The sequence below is a fragment of the Mustela lutreola genome, chromosome 9, assembly GCF_030435805.1.
Source record: "Mustela lutreola isolate mMusLut2 chromosome 9, mMusLut2.pri, whole genome shotgun sequence".
NCBI classification, from domain to species: Eukaryota; Metazoa; Chordata; class Mammalia; order Carnivora; family Mustelidae; genus Mustela; species Mustela lutreola.
The window spans coordinates 113,879,367-113,901,664 of NC_081298.1; the positions used below are offsets into that span (position 1 = coordinate 113,879,367).

Consider the following 22,298-nt stretch of genomic DNA (forward strand, 5'->3'; position numbering starts at 1 on the left):
GTTGATAATACTGGGTCCCTGAATCCAGTTTAAAGCTCTTCAGTATAAACTCTAGCGTCTATCAGTAAACTGATCATGGCTGCCCCATACTACATACACTTAGCAAATGAAAAGCCTTCCATCCTAAAACAAGAAACTGACGGAGCACACTTTCTGGCAGGTTTATAGTATTTGCATCTGAATTTTATTTTTATTTTTTAACATTTTCTCTTTTTTTGACAGATAGAGATCACAAGTGGGCAGAGAGGCAGGCAGAGAGAGGGGGGAAGCAGGCTCCCTGCTGAGCAGAGAGCCCGAAGCAGGGCTCGATCCCAGGACCCTGGGATCATGACCCGAGCCAAAAGCAGAAGCTTTAACCCACTGAGCCACCCAGGAGCCCCTGCATCTGAATTTTAAATGTCTCTTTTCATCAAGGAATGGTAAGGGACAAATAAATTTTCAGTTTGTTTCTTTTTAATAATACAATTGTTAAGTATTAACCAATTTTGTGTTTCCTGACTCTACGGAGAAACTCCCTAGAACCATAGCCAAGCCCGTTAAAAACTTTGCAGCAGCAGGAAATGGCTGTGAATATTTTCTTTGGACCACTATTAGGACTGGGCTCACACCTACTGCTACTGTTATCTGATGCATGGTCCCAACAGAAATGATGTTCACAAAGTAAATTGTAAACAGTTTATTTGCAACAAGCATTTCCTGCTGCTAAAGACTTTTGAGCACCCTGCTTCATATCCTTGGGCAATTTGGAAATGATTAATCACCACTCCTGCTTAAAGAATGCAAATCTAAGCAACTAGGGAAAATACATTTATTGATATTAATGGGATTTATTTCAGACTTCTTTTTAAAGGATGCAGTCCCCATAGGACTGAGAGCTGAGCTCTCAGGACCTTTGTTCACAGGAAATCGCTATGACCTTCTCTTCATGCCTTTGCTCATACTGTTCCCTCAGCCTGGATGTCCCCATTCTCCCACTATTTCTTTGTCAATGTCCTTCCATACACCCCTTGGTCTGTGGTGCCTCCTTCCCACCCCAGCCCCAAACCAACTGCTCTTCCTTTGCGATGTCAGAACCATGCCCCTCTCTGCAGTAGCTCTTCTGCTTTGCTTTTAACTCCTCATCTCCCATAGGATATTCTGTTTCTTGAAGGACATGACCCCATCATTCAGATTTTTATCTTTTTCTCTCTCAAAACACATGCATATATAGCACCTACATGACGCTTTGCCCATAGTGAACACAAAATAAATATCAACCCACAGAATCCTAACAGTCATAACATACTCCTTCAATAAGCATCTATTAAGTACTTTCTATGTGCAATATTATGCTGGACTCTGCAACTGGAAGGGGATAACACGGATAAATAAGACCCAGTCCGACGGAGGAGACAGCCATGCCAATAAAAATTATATTTGGTAAATGCTCAGATCAAAATGTATAAGATAAAATGGGTACACAAGAAAGGGAGAGACTTACTCTATGGGGGCCGGGGGCGGGGGTGCGGTCCAGACCGGCTTCACAGAGGAGGTGAACCTCGGTCTTCAACTAAAAGCATGAAAGGAATTCACCTGAAGCAAGGGTGTGATAAGTCTGGAAGTCATTAAAGGAAAAGGGAATCATTTATGAAAAAAGTCCTAACTGTGGTAAGAATGATGGGGGTGACGAGGACCGGAGCCTGGGCATGCAGTGGTAATACAGGGGGATGGGCTGGAGAGAGATGGAGCCAGATTGGAGTTCACCTTGACCCAGCAGGCAGGAGACCTGCCAGGTTTTGCAGCAGGAGAGAAAGTGGGCCAGAGCTGGGTTTTCGGATGATCATGCTGGTGGCTGGTAGCTTCGTGGGCCATAGCTTCTGGCCCTGGTTTTCCTTTCCTGCCCTCAGCCCTGGGGCTTCACTGCTCACTGGGGAATTTAGAACAGACGATGGTGAGTTCTGAGGAATTGTTAATTCCCTTTAATGGCATTTTTTTTCAGTCCAAAGCAGTCACATTCTGAGAATATAAATTTACTTCTGCATACTTTCACGTAGATAATCAGAGTAAAATAAATGTTGTTAATTAGTGTTGGTCTTAAAGACTAACAGAATTTAATCCCCACCCCCACCCCCACCAATGGAATAGCATTGCCTTCATAAGGAGTCAGAGAGGAAGGGCATGGGGCAAGTGAAATGTATGAATAAAGCAATCACAGTAGTTTAATTAAGTGAAACTCAGCCAGCTCCTGTGAATGTGACCCCACAGACTTATTTTGTTTGTATTTCAAATCATCCTTTCTTGAAAAAGGGAAGAAGCGTGCCTAATAAGAATCTTCCTACATTCCTCACGCCCCCCCACCACCAGCCCCCCACACCTCCACACCCCCGCCCAATACACACAGTTTTAGGCAAGCCTGATCTAAATGGAATCATTTTCCAGATCATCAGTAAGAGACAGCGGGAGCAGTTGACAGTGACCTTCTGAGTCTTTCTAACAGCCCGCAAAATGCTTCACAGAGCCTGTAGGGAGTAGAACTATCCTAAAGCCTCAGGAAAGGAGGAGTCGGGGTGGGGGAATGCTCTAATTCTCAATTGGTTTTACCACCCTCTGTTTAGTCTTAAAGAGCAGGGACGGGCCTGGCTAGAAGCTAAGAACACTAATTTCTCAAATACCAGGCTCTATTTTGAGGGACCATAACCTTTAGCAGCCCAGAATGGGAAGATCTCTTTCCAAATAGCCACTATTTCCTTTTTCCAGTCCTTTGAGGGGAAACAATTAGCCTGTTCATTTCAACCCTTGACTCATCCCTGGCCAGTGAGACCAACAGTTCAAGTCTGGGCTTGGGAACAGGACCTCCCAGGTTCTGTTTGGGGCATGTGATGTACTCTCTCTAGGCCTGAGCCTCTCGTCTGTAAATGAAAGTAAAAAAAGCATCTACCTTGGGGCTCCTGGGGGGGGCTCAGGCAGCTAAGCCTCTGACTCTTGGTTTTGGCTCAGGTCATGATCTCAGAGTCATGAGATTGAGCCCTACATCAAGCCCCATGTCGGGTTCCAAGCTCAGTGCCGAGTCTGTTCGAGATTCTCGCTCTCCCGCTCCCTCTGCCCCTCTTCCTGCTCGCTCTCTCTCTAAAATAAAAAAATAAAATCTTTTTTAAGTTGTGAGGATGAAGTAAAATAATGGCTGTGTCTGGCACTGAATAAGACCTTCATAAATGTTAGCATCATCAGCAAGTGTCAACAAAGCCTTCTTACCTATTGTCTCCTATCTGGGAATACGAATTCGTGGGAATTGATTCATCACATACCTTTAGAAATAGAGTTGCAGAATCTGGGTTGCCAAACGTCAAAGAACATCAAATCCAATGTTTCTACTCTTCAAAGGAAGAGACTGGTGTTCAGTGATCTGTCCTAGAGCTCTACCTCTTTTGCAGTCAAACTGGGACCAGGACCCAAGGTCTGCAGTTCTAATTAAAAGCTTTTCCACCATGTCATGCTTTCCTCTGTAAGGATCTGAAACCTCTCAGCCTTGCTGAGCACCTGAGAAGCTAATAGACAGTTTACAGAGCTCCCAGACCATGCTCCACCTTGGGTTAGGGTGACCAGCTGTCTGAGTTTTTCCAAAATGGAAGGTTTCCTGAATCATAGGACTTTAAGTTCTAAAACCTGGACAGTCCCAGGTAAACTCAACAGTTTTTCAGCTTACTTAAGGCAGACCCTCAAAAAGTATTATTTTTTTTCTTTTCTTTCTTTTCTTTTCTTCTTTCTTTATTTTATTTTTGTTTTGTTTTGTTTTGTTTTATATTTGTTTTTGCTTTTTGGGGTTTTTTGCACCTCCAAAGTCCTTTATTGCTCTGGCAAAGCCAGGAGATGCCCTTGGAGTGGGGTCCCAGTCCCAGTTTGGAGTCTCCAGGTTTATGGCACCCCTGCCCCTGTTCCTGACTGGGGCAGGCAACCTCCTCTGATAGGCTACTCAGTTCGCTCCCTCAGGTGTTCCCAGCCCTCCTTGGAGGTTTTGCAGTCCTTAGAGGGAGCCACTAATGGACCCGACATCACTGAAATAATGCCTGAATTCCAGGTGTCACAGATGGGAGTTAAACTTCGGAGGGGCTGGGAGCTAGGGTATCATTGGACCAGTCTGCTCACACACATACTGGCTGAACTGGTAGTACAAGGCTGGAGGAACTACCTCTTCCGCCTTCTGAAGGACAGCCTGGCTCTTGTCACTTGGTCCCAGCAACTCCTGGTCATATACCAAATAGATGGCACCCCTAGCCACACTGCCTATGATGAGGAACCTCATCACTGACCAAACTCAGGGCACCATGGTCACTCAACACGGCAAGTGAGCAAGGACACTTGACTCACCCAGGAGAATGAATGTCTCCTGAGAACAGAGTTCTCCGTGTGAAGGTGACTGGCCTAGGAGAGGAAGACATATGAGGAAGGGAAAAAGGAAGGGTCTGGCCCCTTTGTCAACAATAGGAAGTCTGGTTTGCCAGAGAATTATATCTTCTTGGTGAAAAGGACGGTGTCTCAAAATGGATCCTCAGTGAGAAAAGAAAAATCAAAAAGTAAAAATGAACCACATCTTTTTTTTTTTCCCTTTTATCTAAAGGAAGAACGCCAAAGGTTAGCTAATAAAAGCCACAAACAGGTACAGGCTAGCCCTGGTTCATTTTCCCTCAGGCCCCTATCCTAGCTGAGGGCTTGGAGTGAGGCTGGAGCTCCCTCTCAGACATGCCCCTATTCCGGGGCAAAGAAACATGACCTGAGTCTACACCTCTAAGGGCTGCATGGAATGGGGGACCCTAATGGAAAAGAATGTTCCTGACATGAAGAGGTAACACCCTGTGAGGGAGAGAAATGGGAGGACAGAAGAAAAACTACAGCCACTAGCCAGCTACTTTCAGAATAATTGAAGGATTCTTATACTGTGCGTCACAGGCAACCCAGAAGGACAGTCAGGAACCACAAAGCCATATTTGAGGGCCCAAGACTTTGCTATGCACAAACATCTATCACTGTCCCTCCAAAACAGAATGGTAATTCCTGAAATCTAGTGCTTCATTAAACTAGTAAAATAAGTGCCTTTCTGCCCCAACTTCCTTAAAATTGCATATTGGCAATATGGTCTTTGCTCAGTGAATTAAACCTTGAAACATATGGAAGAAATGTTTTCCCTTTTTAGTAATAATAGTTTAGTGCACAAACTCCACCTGTTGGTAAAAGGTAATAAACATGCCCACTGTTCATTTCCAATTCCTTTTTGGAAAGTTCCCACTTCTGCCAGACACTCTTTCAGGTGATCTTGGGTAAATCACAGCCCCTCTCTGGACCCGAGCCTTCTCTTGGACTTGGTGAGTTTAAAAGCTCCTTTCTGTTCTTCCGTTCTATGCTATGACAACATAGTAACATAGATATATTGCCTATACTCCCAACAGCTTTAAGGTTCTGAGCAGCCTTAGACTGTACTTAGAACTGGTCATGAGAAACAGACCCAGAGCAAGGTGACTGGAACAGGTGCCTTAAGACTCTGAAAGTGGGAGTTTAGGAGTCCAGAGACAGACTTGCCCAAATTAACCAGACCAACCTACAAACACCAGATATATATCAAGAGGGAAAGAGGTTACCATCCACCTGATCCTCAGTCAATAGCTTTACTGGTTTCGGTTGCTAATTCATGCATAAGTTATTCCTGCAGCTGAACCAAGATCACTGAACCTGAAAGCACAAGGTTCATATGCCCAATGATGAAACTTGGCAGCAAGGCTGGGATCTCATTCCTCAACAGGGCTGTGCCATAGATACCTTCAGCATAATACCAACTAGCTATAAATATACCTGTTGTTCATTCCCACCCCCATCAATAGCATACTTTTCCCTATCTGCCACTAGTATTCTGCCACTACTGCCTAATTACATATGCTAAGCAGGCCAAAGTGTAGTAGACAAAATTTAATAGTAGATGGACCCTTCCTGAAAGACACCTTTCATTTTTCCTTGAACACCCTGACATGGTTTTTGCTCTACCAGTTACCTCCTGCTGCTCCATGGTCAACAGGCTACCACAACCTGGGCACCCCAGCTATAACCACCACTTCCATGTTATTATTCTCTAGACCTTTCTGGAACCATGTTCTTTCTTTGGAGTTTCATCTCTCTCTCTCTCTCTCCTATTTTTTTAGGGCCTTTGCTGCCAACAAGCTAATGAATCTTAGTTAATTTAGGAGCTAGAAAGGGATTCTTATACTTTTTCACTTTATGTCCTTCACTTTATTTTTTTAAGATCTGTCCATCCACTTAGAAAGAGAAAAAACACTCATGTGGGGGAGGGGCAGAGGGAGAGGGAAAGGGAGAGAGGCAGATTCCCCAAAGAGCTGGAACCTGACCCAGGGCCAATCCCACAACCCTGAGATCATGACCTCAGCCAAAACCAAGAGTCAGACACCCAACCGACTGAGCCATCCAGGTCTGTCCTTCACCTTGGTAGGACAAAGCAGTTATATAACAGTGGAAACAATGTCTCATCTAAAAAGTTCTTCTAGGGACACTTGGGTGGCTTAGTAGGTTAAGCCACTGCCTTCGGCTCAGGTCATGATCCCAGGGTCCTGGGATCCAGTCCTACATCAGGCTCCTTCCTTAGTGAGAAGCCTGCTTCTCTCTCTGCCTCTGCCTGCCACTCTGCCTACTTGTGTTCTCTCTCTCTCTCTCTCTTTCTCTCTCTGACAAATAAATAAATAAATTCTTTTTTAAAAATAAATAAAAAAATAAAATAAGGCTGAGATTCCAGATATGCTAGCATTTTTTATCTGATGTCCTCAGTCTGTCTCTTATAATAACTTATTTTGAGGTACGCCATCAAGCAAGAAAAATCTCCTAAGTCTTCACGACATTCTCTGGTGGAATTCTTGTCTCTCCATAGGAGATCTATGATGTAAAATAGTGCCTGGCTCCCATTGCTTTTATCTGGCGGGTCAGTCACTGTACTATAGCAACACTGAGTAATAATCATCTTTCATATCTGCTTGAGCATGCTTCTCTAGATCATATCCCTGGAGTCAATAAGCCTAAGGACTTCTGAGGACATTTCCAGCCAGCTGAGCTGAACATTTCCCAGACTGTCAAATGAAGTTGTAAGATACCAGGACAATTTGAATAAATAATTGTGGACAAATAATTTCTGGCTCCCTAAGCCATGATGGCAGAACAGGATCTCCGTGCTCCCTCCCCAGCTCCTTGAGGCATTCTCTTAGCCACCAGGGTCCCAGCAGCCAGATGCCAGGCTGATACTGTTGAGAATACTGCCCTTTGTTTCAGTTGGAAAGAAGTTTGGCAAATTTGCAAGTGCTGTGGTATGAAAGAGAAAGCAGAGTCTGGCTTCAGAGGGTTTGGGGACATTTATCAGTAAGAAAGACACTAGCTTATGTCTTGGAACAAGTTGTTTTGGTTTTCTTTCCCCCTCTGTATACAAAGTACTAATGAATTACTTCTAAGGAAGAGTATGAGACTGGGGAGAGTGACAGGGAAACCATTTGTAACTGTTCCTTTTGTCCTTTTCTAGCCCCACTTCAGACTTCCTTTATTCTTGTTCCTTAGAGATAGGAAAATTACTTCATATAAATCTAAAAGAAACGTTCAAAAGATAGATACAAGTATTTTGTAGAAAGTCTCCTTCAATGATTATACAAAATATGAGAACGCTCTGCAAATGATCCAGAAGTCAGGGCAAGGGAAGAATCCGGTTCGTAGCAAGATTTGTTACCAACTAAAAATCTATGAGCCAAGAGGCCAAGAGATTAGCACAATATGGGAGCTGGGGTGGAGAGTGCCAGTGGGTTGCTGTGGTCATGAGCAAAAAATAGAATCAAAAGGTCAAATGTAACAGGAAGGAGTGAGCAGCTCCCAGGGGTCAGGACAGGTGAGGGTTAGGATTCCGGAGGTCAGGGCCATCCAGGGAGGCGCACTAGGGAGTAGAGACCCCACCCCAAGTCAAAGGCTCCATTGCACTTTACTTACAAATCCTGCCTTGGTAGAACCCAACCTGGGAGTTAAGCCAGTGAGCCAATGGATATTTCCAATAAAAGAAAGAACAGGAAACCAAGGGGAAAAAAAACAAAAAAACAAACTAAACTCCCGAGGCAGACCAGACATTTAACAGACTCAATTTTCACAACTCCTTGAGAGATAATGTAGGTCATCATTTCCAGTTGCTTCACACCTTTTACACATTTTGCTATGTTTGGACAGTTCCCTGCCTTAAGAGTTCTGCCTCCCTAAAGTCGGAAAATTTGCTCCCCTGAAGACCTTGGCAGCTAGAACACAGGCATAGAGCCTAAGATCTGCCATTAACATGTGCCCAGGCAACAGTCTAATAGGAAGTAATGAACCAGAGGAAGGAAGTGATGCCTGGGACCAATCTGTTGATAAGGGTGGCGGCCGAGGCATCCAGTTTTCTGGGGTTCCGGATGGATTCCTGGCCCAGAAATATCAGTGCTGGCAGAATTCCAGCAGAGCTGAGCTCCTGGCCACTGACCTGTGCTCTGAGGGAAAGAAGGCTCAGCAGCTTCCTTATCGGGTCACCCCTGCAGCGCTTTCAGGCCTTGACCCCAGAAGCTTAGCTTCAAGCCTGCTTCCCTCCCTCTCAACTGCCCTGTGAGCCACCCGATATCCGTCCTGCTTAATCAGCTAGAGTCAGCTGCTGGTGCTTATAATCAGGAGCCCTGAGTGTCTAGAGTTAAGGATTGCTGCCATCCCTTTTTAGCGGAGACCAAAGAGGAGGAGGAGAACCTGAGATACAAGAAGCTAAGACACCTGCCCAAGGACATATAGCTTATACGTAGCAGAGGCAGAATTTGAACCCAAGACTGTCTGACCACAAAGCTGGTGTTGCTTGCAATTTATTAGAAAAAGGTCAAAGGGAAAGTACGTTAGGTGGGGTGCGGTACGGAATGGTCCCGGTAATATCCTGCAACTCCACCTACCTTCGGAGTTGGGACGCCTTTTTGTCTTTGTTGTGCTCTGTTCCTTTCTGACTTAACTGTGCCAATAAACAGATGGGTGATACTAAAGATAAGCTAGCATGGCTGATTCCCATTGCTACCTTCAGATATTGTCGTTCACAGTTTGTAAGGGGTGGGACCACTGTCTGTAGATTGCTGAGGAGGTGGCCAACTGTTTGGGTTTTGTTTACCACTGCTTTTGATGAGTCACAGAGAATTATGCATTATTCATAAACTGGAGGTTTGAAGAAAGTTCCCGCGTACACAATTTCTGCTCCTTGGCTCCTCCAATCCAGGACTGATATAAATAGCAGCAGGTAATGGAGAATACAACCCAACCTATGCTTTCATACTGCATGAACTAACACCCCGGGGAACTGGAAAGAGAGGCTGGAAGGGTGAGTTTTAATTCAGAGTCCTGCAACGTGTACTAAAAAATGATAGCAGGGCATAGGCATAGATACACAACAAATTATCAATAATCTTAGGCACCTGAAAATTCCAATATCCCTTAAGGTGAATAAATGAAAAAGAAATAGGTCTCAGGCAAGTGCTAGGAGTCTGAACAGTTCCAACAAAAATGGAAAGTAGCAGAAATCTGTCCTAAAGATGTAAACCCCCATTCTTTCCTTTTTTTCTTTTTAAGGATTTTATTGGTTTCTTTGACACACACACACAGAGAGAGAGAGAGAGAGAGAGAGAGAGAGAGAGAACACAAGCAGGGGGGAGCGAAAGGCAAAGGGAGAGGAATAAGCAGACCCCCTGCTGATCAGGGAGCAAGATGATGGGCTCAATCCCAAGACCTTGAAATTATGACCTGAGCAAAAGGCAGCAGCTTACCAACAGAGCCACCCAAGAGCCCCCCAACTTTTTTTTTTTTAAAGATCTTTACTTATTTACTTGACAGAGAGAGAGAGCAGGAGCAAGCACAAGTAGGCGGAGAGGTAGGGTGGGGGGAAGAAGTGTCCCCTCTGGGCAGGGAACTAGACCATGTGGAGCTTAATCCCAGGACCCTCGGATCATGACCCAAGCCCAAGGCATGCACTTAACCAACTGAGCCACCTACGCGCCCCTAGGTGCCCCCTCCTCCTTTATTTCTAAGGTGTTCTCAATCCCGCCTCTTCTCAAACAGCTGAATTAAGTTCTCTCTCTCTCCAAACTCCATTCAACAACCTACTCATTCTCCGTCAAACCAAGATCCAAAAGACAGCTGCTTAAAGAACTACTCCCTCCACAGTCATTTGCACTTGAACCCAATCAAAATCTCAACTAAAAGGGTTGCATTTTGTGGTGGATATCAGTTGTACTTGACCAAAAACTCACTTTTTGTATCTTACGCCAAAAAAACATAATATTTGATTTATTACATAAAGAACAGGTAACATATATTGTGGTGGTTCAGTTTGATGAGTCAAGTTGACTGGGGCACTAGATTAAGCAGTATTTCTGGGTGTGTGAGGGTGCTCCTGGGTGAGATTAGCATTTGAATCAGTAGACTGAGGAAAGCAGATGGCCCTCCCCCTTATGGGTGGACCACTTGAAGGCATGAGTGAAGTAAAAGGCTTCTTAGAAAGAATTCTTACTCTCTGCCTGCTTTTCTTTGATCTGGGGCATCAGTCTTCTGCCTTCAAATTCATACTAGAAATATATTGTTGACTCTCCTGGGTCTCTCGCTTCCCAACCACAGATCTTGGGACCTCTCACTCTACATAGTCCTATGAACCAATTCCTTAGATTTCCCTGGAGAACCTAAACTAATGCATGCATGCATTCATTGTAGTACTAAAAAATAATGGATACTCATGGACTTACCACCCAACCCAAGAAGTAGACGGCTATTGTTCTCCTTTTTCCTATTCTCCAGCCTCCTTACCAGTTGTCCAGAAATGTCTTGAACACTTTTAACGTTTTGATAGTTCCCCACTCTAGATCCTGCCTTCTCAACAATAAAGGAAAAGGAAATAAAATAAAAGATTGTACTTCCCAGTCCTCTTTGTGCTAGGGTGTCTAGGGGGCTTGAGACTCTGTCAATCAGATGCACCCATGTTGGACTGATGGGGAACTAAAGTTTGTGGGTTTTTAAAAAATTAACATATAATGTATTATTTGTTTCAGGAGTACAGGTCTGTGATTCATCAGTCTTACACAATTCACAGTGCTCACCGTAGCACATGCCCTACCCAAGTTCCTTCACCCAGCTACCCCATCCCTCCCACTTCCCTCCTCTCCAGCAACCTTCAGTTTGTTTCCTGAAATTAAGAGTCTCTTATGGCTTATCTCCCTCTCTGGTTTCGTCTTGTTTCATTTTTCCCTCCCTTCCCTTAGGATCCTCTGTCTTGTTTCTCAAATTCCTTATATCAGTGACATCGTATGATAATTTTCTTTCTCTAATTGACTTATTTCATTTAGCATAAAACCCTGTAGGTCCATCTGCATCTTTGCCAATGGAAAGATAACATTTTTTTTATGGCTGACTAGTATTTCACTATATATGTATATACCACATCTTCTTTATCCATTTATCTGTTAATGGACATCTGGGCTCTTTCCATAGTTTGGCTATCGTGGACATTGCTGCTATAAACATTGGGGTGCACGTGCCCCTTCAGATCACTGTACTTGTATCTTTGGGATAAATACACAATAGTGTAATTGCTGGGTCGTAAGGTAGCTCTATTTTCAACTTTCTGAGGAACCTCCATATAGTTTTCCAGAGTGGCTGCACCAGCTTGCATTTCCACCAACAGTGTAGGAAGGGGAACTAAAGTTTATACAGGAAAGAGCCAGGGCATATTTCTATTCATATTTTTAGCATGAACTGGAACTAGCACTTTGGTGGCTTCCTGATCATAGCAGATGCTATAGCTCCCTTGGAAGGTTATTTTGGAATGTGGAAGTACACACTGGGGTTATTCCTGGAGGATTCCCTAGAATCGGTTTCTTTAACCTTTGTAACAATTCTTTAAGCTCTTTGTCCCTTAGCAAATTTTTTTCTGCTTAAAATAACCAGAATAAATTCATTGACCACGTCTAAGGGACTCTGGCTAATACAAAAACTGAACCGTAAGTGATTGCAAACAGCAGACTTCAAGGACATGAAGCTTAGATTGGCTCTCTGACCTTGCCAGGTTTGAAGTTTTGGGGTATTACTAAGTGATGGGACACTAGTAACCCGTTATACGTAAGGTAGGAAAACAGCAACTTAAATGATTACCTTTTGTCATTTGGAATAAAGTATCTACTGAAGCCAAACTTTTGCTTTCCGTTTTGATTGCTTCCCTATAGACATCATTATGTGGTGCTAAGGAATAAAAGAGGCATGGGTTGAGAAAGCTCCCTCTGTTGCCATCGGTGAGCTTCTAAAAGGAAAGACAGGCTTTAAAGAATTTAAATTCTCAGACCAAGACATCATTAAAGTTTCTAGGAGTCCTCTAAAATAATTTTTTATCTCATAGTCACAAAATTGGCATGGCCAAAAAGCAAATGCAGAGCCAGATTGAGCTAGTGACTGAATTTCACTGTGGGCTGCACCCTACCCTCACTACATAGCTCATGTGAAAGTTAGGAGATTATTTGGGAAAGAAGGAGCCACAAAAATTGGAAAGAGAGAATTTGGGAAGATCTAGATGATTCTGAGTACCCTAAAACCTCACTGCATCTTCCTTACTGAAAAAAGCCGTCCCTCTTCTATAGTGGAAGATGCTGGTCTGGCCCCTGCTTGAAGACTTTATACTGACCTCATCTGAGACAGCTGTCTCATACAGGACTTCTGGCTCTCCCCCTTCCCTACACCTGTGACCTTTCATTTCCACCTCACTTAAAACTAGCTCCAGATCAATCATGTCCCTGGGGCCCAATTTAAAGTCAAACATGGAAGGGAAAGATTCACATGCCATAAGAATTGCAAGATTTTGCTAAAACTAATACTGACAAAAATCTGGAGACTATACTGGGTATTCCACCAGAGACATAATTTTATGGACCAAATTATTGGCCTGGATACACTACACCAGAGATTCTGGATTCATTTTTCTTAGCCTGAGGAAATTACTAACTCGGTTAGTTGACTGAAATCTGGATCGTACTATGGCCTATTGCTGAAGGAAGCTGAAATGTGTGACTCCAGAGGTTCAGAGAGATAAGAAAGCTGGAATGGTTTTCTGACATACAACATCTAACATATACCCAAACTAAGCCTGAAGAACACTCCCTTTTCTAAGGCATTGAGGAAAACATTAATGAAGAGAGAACCAGGATCTTGAAGAGTACTTCACTGAATTTCTTCTGTACTCCAGAGATGAAGGTAGGAGATATTGCTATTTAAAATAGTTGTCTGGGGTGCCTGGTGGCTCAGCCAGTTAAGTGTCTGCCTTCAGCTCAGGTCTTGATCTCAGGGTCCTGGGATCTATCCTTACATCAGGCTCCCTCCTCAGTGGAGAGTCTGCTTCTCCCTCTCCCCCTCTTCACTGCTCATGCTCCCTCTCTCACACTCTCTCTCTCAAACAAATAAAACTTTAAAATTAATGAATTTTTTAAAATAAAATAAAATAATTCCGTGATTTCAGTAGGGTTGGTGGACACCCAGAAGTGCAGACATGACATAGTAGGATTTAACTTCCAGAAACAGAGGGGATGTGGTTATTATAATAGCAGAATGAGGGGCACCTGGCTGGCTTAGTTGGTGGAGCATGGGACGCTTGATCTTGAGGTCCTGAGTTCAAGTATTAGGTATAGAGCTTACTTAAAAAAAAAAGATAGAATAATTTTACTTGCAGAGATATTTTGGTAATGGCTAATTGATCATGATGTTTCCTTTTTTTTTTATTTGTTTTTATTTATTTATTCAACAGAGGGAAAGAGGGATCACAAGCAGGCAGACAGGCAAGCAGAGAGAGAGAGAGAGGGAAGCAGGCTCCCTGCCAAGCAGAGAGCCCGATGTGGGGCTCAATCCCAGGACCCCGAGATCATAATCTGAGTTGAAGGCAGAGGCTTAACCCACTGAGCCACCCAGGTGCCATGATCATGATGTTTCTAAAAGTAAACTAGATGGGCAGCCTATGAAGAATGTACTTGACCTGTATAACTGAAAATAAACCTACACTTAAGTAATCATATCTAACTTAAATCATCACTAGAGAGTCATGGCCTATCTTTCAAGATCTATACTCTCAATTCAGTAAATGAAAGGGAGGAACGTGGAGGAAGGACATCATAAGAACCTACCTGAAAATCTTCCTCTACCCTTTCACCAAAAGTACCTGCATACACTTACCAAGATAATTGTATACTAGAGAAAGGGATACATCTATACTTTCACAAATTATTGGACATGGCTTTGAATTTGTCTTAAACCCCAGTGACCCAGAACATCACTGTTTCTCCACACACACACACACACACACACACACACACAGCAGAGCCTTATCTAGGGGTATCCAGTGATAAATGAAGTTTGAGTCCAAATCTACTTCCTGATGGGCACAAAGTTTCTATCAATCCAACCCCTGGTAATTTGCCCCAGTTCCTGAATTACAGTATGAATGAATAATAAATTCAATAAAAGCAGAATCCTCAAATTGTCTTCCTGACCCAAAGTAAGCACTATTGGAACTGTCCCCTCCTTAAAAAAAAAAAAAAAATAGTAAACCAAAAGCAATGCTATGTTTTTAAGAATTCTGGGACTCGGGCGCCTGGGTGGCTCAGTGGGTTAAGCCGCTGCCTTCGGCTCAGGTCATGATCTCAGGGTCCTGGGATCGAGGCCTGCATCGGGCTCTCTGCTCAGCAGGGAGCCTGCTTCCCTCTCTCCCTCTCTCTGCCTGCCTCTCCATCTACTTGTGATTTCTCTCTGTCAAATAAATAAAATAAATTAAAAAAAATAAAAAAGAATTCTGGGACTCTTCGTGTCATCATCAAAGAAAATTAAGTGTGGGGATTTCCATTACATCCCCATTTAACTCACCTGCTTAACATGTGCAGTGAACCGATGGATATCAGAACTTGATAATGAATTATCAAAATCTGAATTAGTAACTTCTGTTGCTGCCCCTCTTCCTCTAGTTTGTCTGTCCTGGAGTAAATTGACACCATTCTGACCATCTAATATGCACTGATTATGCATTTGTAGAAATGCTTTATTTCTGGGGCACCTGAGTGACTCAGTCATTAAGCACCTGCCTTTGGCTTAGATCATGATCCAGGGTTCTAGAATCAGGAATCAGCAGGAAACCTGCTTCTCCCTCTCCCACTCCCCCTGCTGTGATCCCTCACTTGCTGTCTCTCTTTGTCAAATAAATAAATAAAATATTTTTTTTTAAATGCTTTATTTCTCTATCCCCAAAACCCTAAAATACCAGAAGCAATTTGCTTTCACCTGACAGGTACATCACCCCATGTCCTGCCTCTGAGCTACATCAATTCTCTGTGTGTCTTTTACATGTGAGAAAAATGAACTTCTAGCTGTGTAGTATTGTTATTTCAGGTCTCCTGAACTACTGGCTAAACAAAATTCCCAGCAGAAATCCAGACAATGTCAAAATATGTACCATAGTCAATGAATGTGGAAAGAAGGACTGGGAGATATTTGAGCCTTTCCTATTTAATGCCCAAGAATAAGAATTTAGAATCTGATGGTCTTTCTCAAAGGCTGTTAAAAAGACTCTCTTAATTATAATAATCCACCTACTGGTGGTCCACATGCAGTCAAGTTAGTAGATGAATCAAACATTCTAAGTTAAAAAAAAAAATCCATCAAAGTGGTGATTGGGCTGAATTGACCAGTTGTTCCATGAGACTAACAAGTCAATTCTAATCAACAGCCCTGAATAGATTCAGTCTGTGAAAGTCAACTGCCTTTGATAAACAAAATAGCCTCCTTTCTACCATGCAATAGCAATTTTTTTTAAGTTTGTTTTTGTTGTTGTTGTTTTTATGTAGATATAGCCACAAACCTATTCCTTTACTTCTGGTCTGGAACCAATACAGAATTAGCTGGTTTGACTGAAAGCTTAAGCTCTGTAGACCTCAGTAGTGAAAGAATAATAATACTACCTTCCCCATAAATTTCGGAGTTATGAAGATGAATGAAACCATATTGGGCCAATTTCCTATTTTATGTAAATCTAAGACAAAGTCAGAGTCACACAGGATTAGAACCAAAGGCACTGTTTTTCAGATTCCCAGAAGAAAATCACTTTATCAACATAAACTTGGCACAATTTCGAAACACAACAACATCCATCTTATCAGCCCATTGACTGGTTGTAGTAAGTTGTGGTATTTTCCTTATTATTTTATGCCTGGAGCCACAGAAAGATTAATGTTACAACAGGTAAAACAGTGTGATATTTACAGCTTACTCTGGTGGTGAATACTAAAGTTCTTTCCTATCTCTAGCTTCCTGAAGACCACAGGAGAAGGTCACACATGTGCTGTGGAGAGAGTCCATGCACTTTCCATAATGTTTAGTCTGCAGATTAATGTCCATGTTCAAAAGCAAGAAAGACAAGGAAAAACTGCCATCTGACATTAAAAGCCAGGGTATAGAGCAATGAATCAATTTAGAGTACATACTGTTTACGCATAAGAAAGAAGATCTGTACCCAGCTCTGGGTCAGAGACAAGCATTGATTTTATAGATTAGAAAGCAGCAGTGAAATATCACTTCCAAAGGGACCTGCTGGCTTCTGGATTTTCAAAATATCACCTCCATCAAAGACTCTTGTTGAGAATGTCAGGTACAGGCTGGAGGCTACAAGAGCTACTAAGGCCCTTGAGAAGTTCTATTTCTGTGGCATCAGGGAAGAAGGGAGTGAATCCTAGGTGACACTATAACCTGAATATCATGGGACCCTTTCAGTGCTGGCAGCATAATGAACACCTGGACTGCAGGTTATCGAAGAGTCAGATATGCCATTCCAAAATATGCCACTTGACATATTGATTATTTTGAACCAAAGGCAATTGAGAAATAGATATAAGAAAAGTTCTCTATCCTTCCCCTATTTGTCTAAAAGTAGGACCTAAGTTTTTAAAGATGCCCCTTTCCCTCTCATCAAAAAGACAGAAGTCAATCATTGGAGCCAACTCTAGACCCTTCTCAGCCTAGAGAAGAATCCATGTAACAAACTTTACTAACAAGCTGTTATTTTCCATTAGTTCCCCTGTATATTTACCTTCCCACAATTTGCCCCCCTAGAAACTGAAAGTCCCTTTCCTTCGTCTTGTCACTCCTCTAAAAACGTATTGTCCTTTTGTTAAGATACTATATAAGCCCAGGGGTGCCTGGGTGGCTCAGTCCATGAAACGTCCAACTCTTGATTTTGGCTCAGGTCATAATCTCAGGGTCATGAGATTGAGCTCCACATCAGACTATACACTGAGGGTAGAACAAGCTTAAGATTCTCTCTCTCTCTCTCTACCTCTCCATCTACCCCTCTCCCCTGCTCACACACATGCACACTCTCTCTCTTAAAAAGAAAAAAAAAGTTTCCTTAGGGAAAAAAAAGATACTTACAAGCCCAAGTTCTAACCACCTCTTTGAGTTATTCATCTCTGAGTGCACCCATGTATATGCACAATGCACATATTAGTGAACTTCTGTTTGTTTTTCTGGTTTTTTTTTTTTAAAGATTCTATTTATTTATTTGACAGACAGAGATTACAAGTAGACAGAGAAGCATGCAGAGAGAGAGGAAGGGAAGCAGGCTCCCTGCTGAGCAGAGAGCCCAATGTGTTGCGGGGCTTGATCCCAGGACTCTGGGATCATGACCTGAGCTAGAGGCAGAGGCTTTAACCCACTGAGCCACCCAGGTACCCCATGTTTTTCTGCTGTTAATATTTCTTTTGTCAGTCTAATTTGCAAAGCTCCAGCCAGAGAATCTAGGTGAGTAGAGAGAAAGAGAGTTTCCTCCCCCATGCTTGAATTAGGCCACCAGGAAGATAGCTCTCATGTACATCTGAACAGTTACCACAAATCAGAAATTTGACTATGATTGAAGATACACATAGGGTAAAACATGAAGTCCTCAATGAATGCACAATCCAGTAGAGGAGAAAAACATGCAAGCTATCCATTAACATAGAGTTTTCAGGCTTCACCTATCTTCCCTGCTACATAGAAAATTCTGTTGACCAGTTGTTCCATGAGACTAACAAGTCAATTCTAATCAAGAGCCCTGAGTAGATTCAGTCTGCTCAGTGGGTCCTCCCTCGCCCTTGGAGAAGTAGACAGCTTTCCCAGACAGTTCCAAGACTTGGAGATGCTGTCCTGGAAAAATGAAAAGTTAAAGGCCAAGGAGGGGATCTGCTTATAAAAGATACTGGGCAGATGTACCTATAAGTAGAGGACTGGAAAGGAGGAGAGAGATGGGGGAGGAGGTGGAGGAGAATGAGCACTTTGAATCTGGAGTGAATTGGAGAGGAAAGATAAAGGGTCTTAAGAAATGCTGTTGCGTGTTCTGGTCTTGATTCCTTTTTGTATTGTTTGGTAACTATAAGGTAAGATAAGGCTTCCTTTTCATTGTTTTGGGCTATTTGGGCTCTTTCTTCATATTCTGTGTCCTTACAGAGATTGGACCACGTGGGACCTGAGGATCACAACTCAAATTCTCCCTGGATTTACACCCTCTATATCTGAGCCCAGAGGGTACTTTTCACCAAGTTGCCAATGAACAATAGAGGTTGAACAGGCTTAAGCCATATGGTTATTTGTAGAAAACCAAAAAGCCAAGTAAACATTGAGAAAAACAAGACCATAGTCAATGCTACAAAAAAATAAGCAAATGCATAGTGAGAGAGGCCAACCAGGGAACAAGTCTGGGCAGTAGAGCACCTTCTCAAACTGTAACCAAACACAATCACCACCAGATATGGATTCTGGTGGCACCTGGATGGCTCAGTTGGTTAAGCATCTAACTCATGAGATAGAGCCCCATTTGGGATGCTCAGCAGGGAGTCTGCTTCAGTCCGTTTCCTTCCTCTCAAATAAATAAATCTTTTTTAAAAATGCAGATTCTGCTCATCATACCATTTAGGGTGGCTACAATGAAAGAAAAAAAGAAAGAGAAAAGGAAGGAAGGGAGGGAAGAAGAGAAAGAAAGAAGGAAGAAAGAAAGAAGGAAGGAAAGAGAGAGAGAGTTGGCAAAGATAGGAGGTGGAACCCTTGTGCACTGTTAGTAGGAATGTAAAATGATGCAGTTACTATGGAAAACAATATGGCAGGTCATTGCACTTCTGAATATACCAAAAAGAAATGAAACAGGGTCTCAATGAGATATTTGTATACCCATGTTCTTATCAGTACTATTCACAATAACCAGGAGGTGGAAGCAACCCAGATGCCCACCCATAGAAGAATGGCTAAACGAGCTGTGATCTATCCATACAATGGAATATTGTTTAGCCTTAAAAAGAAGGAAATTCTGACACATGCTGCAACATGAATGAACCTTGAGGACATTGTGCTAAGTAAAATAAGCCAGTTACAAAAACATAAATATTGTATGATTCCACTTATATGAAGTACCTGGAATTCATGGAGAGGAAAAGTAGATTAATGGTTAGCAAGGCCTGGGGGAATGGAGTGGGCAAGGAAATGGGAAGTGGTCTTTTAATGGATATAGTGTTCAGTTTTGCTAAAATAAAAGGAGATATGGAAATTGGCTGCACAACATTGTGAGTGTACTTAATACGACTGAACAGTACACTTAAAAATGGCAAGATGAAGGGAATCAAGATGGCGGAGGAGTAGCAAGCTGAGATGACATCAGGTCGCAGGAGTTCAGCTAGATATTACTATTAAACCAAACACCTACAAACCCAACAGGAAGAAGGAGAAGAGAAGAAGAGCAGCAATTCTAGAAACAGAAAATTGACCACTTTCTGAAAGGCAGGACATGTGGAGAAGAATCTGAAGACATGGAAAGATAGACCGTGGGGGGAGGGGCTGGCTTCCAGTGAGCAGCGGAGCAGCAGAGCCCCAAATCAGAACTTTTAGAAGTCTGCTCCACTGAAGGACATCGTTCCAGAGGCTAAGCAGGGTTGGAGCCCTCATGGGGACAGTGTGGTCTCAGATCCCGCAGGGTCACAGAAGGATTGGGGGTGTCTGAGTGTAGCAGAGCTCACAGGTATTAGAGCAGGGAAGCTGGTTACAGAGACGGAGCCAAGGAGTGAGCTCTCAGCTCAGGGTTACTTTAAACCAAGGTCTGCGGCACAGTCGGGCCACTGCTCTTTAAGCAGGGATCCCACAAGTGGCAGATCTGGGGAGATTCACCTTCATCTGCTGGAAAAGCAGAGCAGCAGGATTCTGCTGGGTTTGGAGACTCCAAACAGGGCTGTGTGCCAGAGACAGAAATGCTCCATCACAGGCCGGGTGAGCTCGGAACATGGCCAGAGACCAGGGAGATGGGAGTGATTGAGCATTTTTCTCCCAGGGTGCACTGAAGAGTGGGGCCCTGAGCTCTCCCCTCCTCTGGGTTGGAGACTGGGAGACTGCCATTTTCATTCCCATCCTCCAGAGCTCTACGGAAAGCGTTCAGGGAACAAAAGCTCCGGAGAGCAAATCCGAGCAGAATACTTAGCCAGGCCCCTGGCAAGGGCAGTGCAATTTGGCCTCGGGCAAAGACATTTGAGAATCACTACAACAAGTCCCTCTCCCAGAAGATCAGCAAGAATATCCAGGCAAGTCCAAGCTCACTGATCAAGAACAGCAGAATCCCAGAGAAGGGGAAAACAAAACATGGAATTCATGGATTTCTGCCCATGATTCTTTAGCCCTGGAAAGCTAATTAAATTTTTTTAATTTTATTTTTTTCTTATTTTTTTTTAACTTTTCCTCTTTCCTCTCTTAATGATTTTTAACTACTTTATCTTTTTTTTAATTTTTTTTATAAACATATAATGTATTATTAGCCCCAGGGGTACAGGTCTGTGAATCGCCAGGTTTACACACTTCACAGCACTCACCATAGCACATACCCTCCCCAATGTCCACAACCCCACCACCCTCTCCCGACCTAACTAGTTTATCTTAACAATGCCTTCCCCCCCTCCAAATTTTTTTAAACCTTCATTGTTATAGTCCTATTTTATCCTTCATTGTATCTAACGTTATTTTTTGTATACATATAGGGTTTTTTCTTCTAAAACATTTTGGGATACAGTTCCTTCTAATAGATCAAAATATACCCTAAATCTAGCACAGGGCTTTGTTCTAGTCTCCAGCCTAAGGAAAATCTCTCCACTTTCTTTTTCTTTCTTTTTCCAACCAACTTACCTTATCAATTTTTTGAATTGAATTTTTTTTAATTTTCATCTATAGTCATATTTCATCCTTTCTTCGTGTTTACCTTATTTTTGTATATATATAAGTTTTTCTTTCTTTAAAATTTTGGGAGGTAGTTTCTTCTAAGAGACCAAAATGCTCCCAAAGTAAAGTGGGTGGCTCTGTTTATTCACCAGTCTTATTTATACACACCCACCCATACACACAAACACACACACATACATTTTTTTAAATTTAAAAAAATTTTTAAACTTCTTTTTACCCCCTTTCTTCTCCCTCTGATTTGTGGTCTCTTCTGATTTGGTTAGCATACATTCTTCTGGGGACTTTGCTATATATATATATATATATATATATATATATATATATAAAATTTATTTGACAGACAGAGATCACAAGTAGGCAGAAAGGCAGGCAGAGAGAGAGGAAGGGAAGCAGGCTCCCTGCTGAGCAGAGGGCTCAATGCGGGGCTTGATTCTAGAACCCTGGGATCATGACCTGAGCCAAAAGCAGAGAATTTAACCCACTGAGCCACCCAGGCGCCCCTCATTCATATATTCTTATCTGGATGAAGTGAAAAGGTAGAAAAGCTCACCATAAAAAAAGAACAAGAGGCAGTCCTGAAGGCTAGGGACATAATCAATACAGACATTGGTAATATGTCAGATCTAGAGTTCAGAATGATGAATCTCAAGGGGCTAGCTGGGCTCAAAAAAGGCATGGAAGATACTAGAGAAACCCTGTCTGGAGAAGTAAAAGACCTTTCTGGAGAAATAAAAGAACTAAAATCTAACAAAGTTGAAATCAAAAAAGCTATTAATGAGGTGCAATAAAAAAAAAATGGGGGCTCTTACTGCTAGGATAAATGAGGCAGAAGAGAGAATTAGTGATATAGAAGACCAAATGATGGAGAATAAAGAAGCTGAGCAAAAGAGAGACAAAAAACTACTGGACCATGAGGGGAGAATTTGAGAGATAATTGATATCATAAGATGAAACAATATTAGAATAATTAGGATTCCAGAAGAAGAAGGGAGAGA

The 22,298-nt window shown here is 42.6% G+C and overlaps 1 pseudogene; it reads right to left on the reverse strand.

Moving 5' to 3' along the window:
* Positions 1-3,945: 3,945 nt before the first annotated feature.
* Positions 3,946-4,303, reverse strand: LOC131807449 (MICOS complex subunit MIC13-like; annotated as a pseudogene).
* Between the last annotated feature and the right edge of the window lie 17,995 nt (positions 4,304-22,298).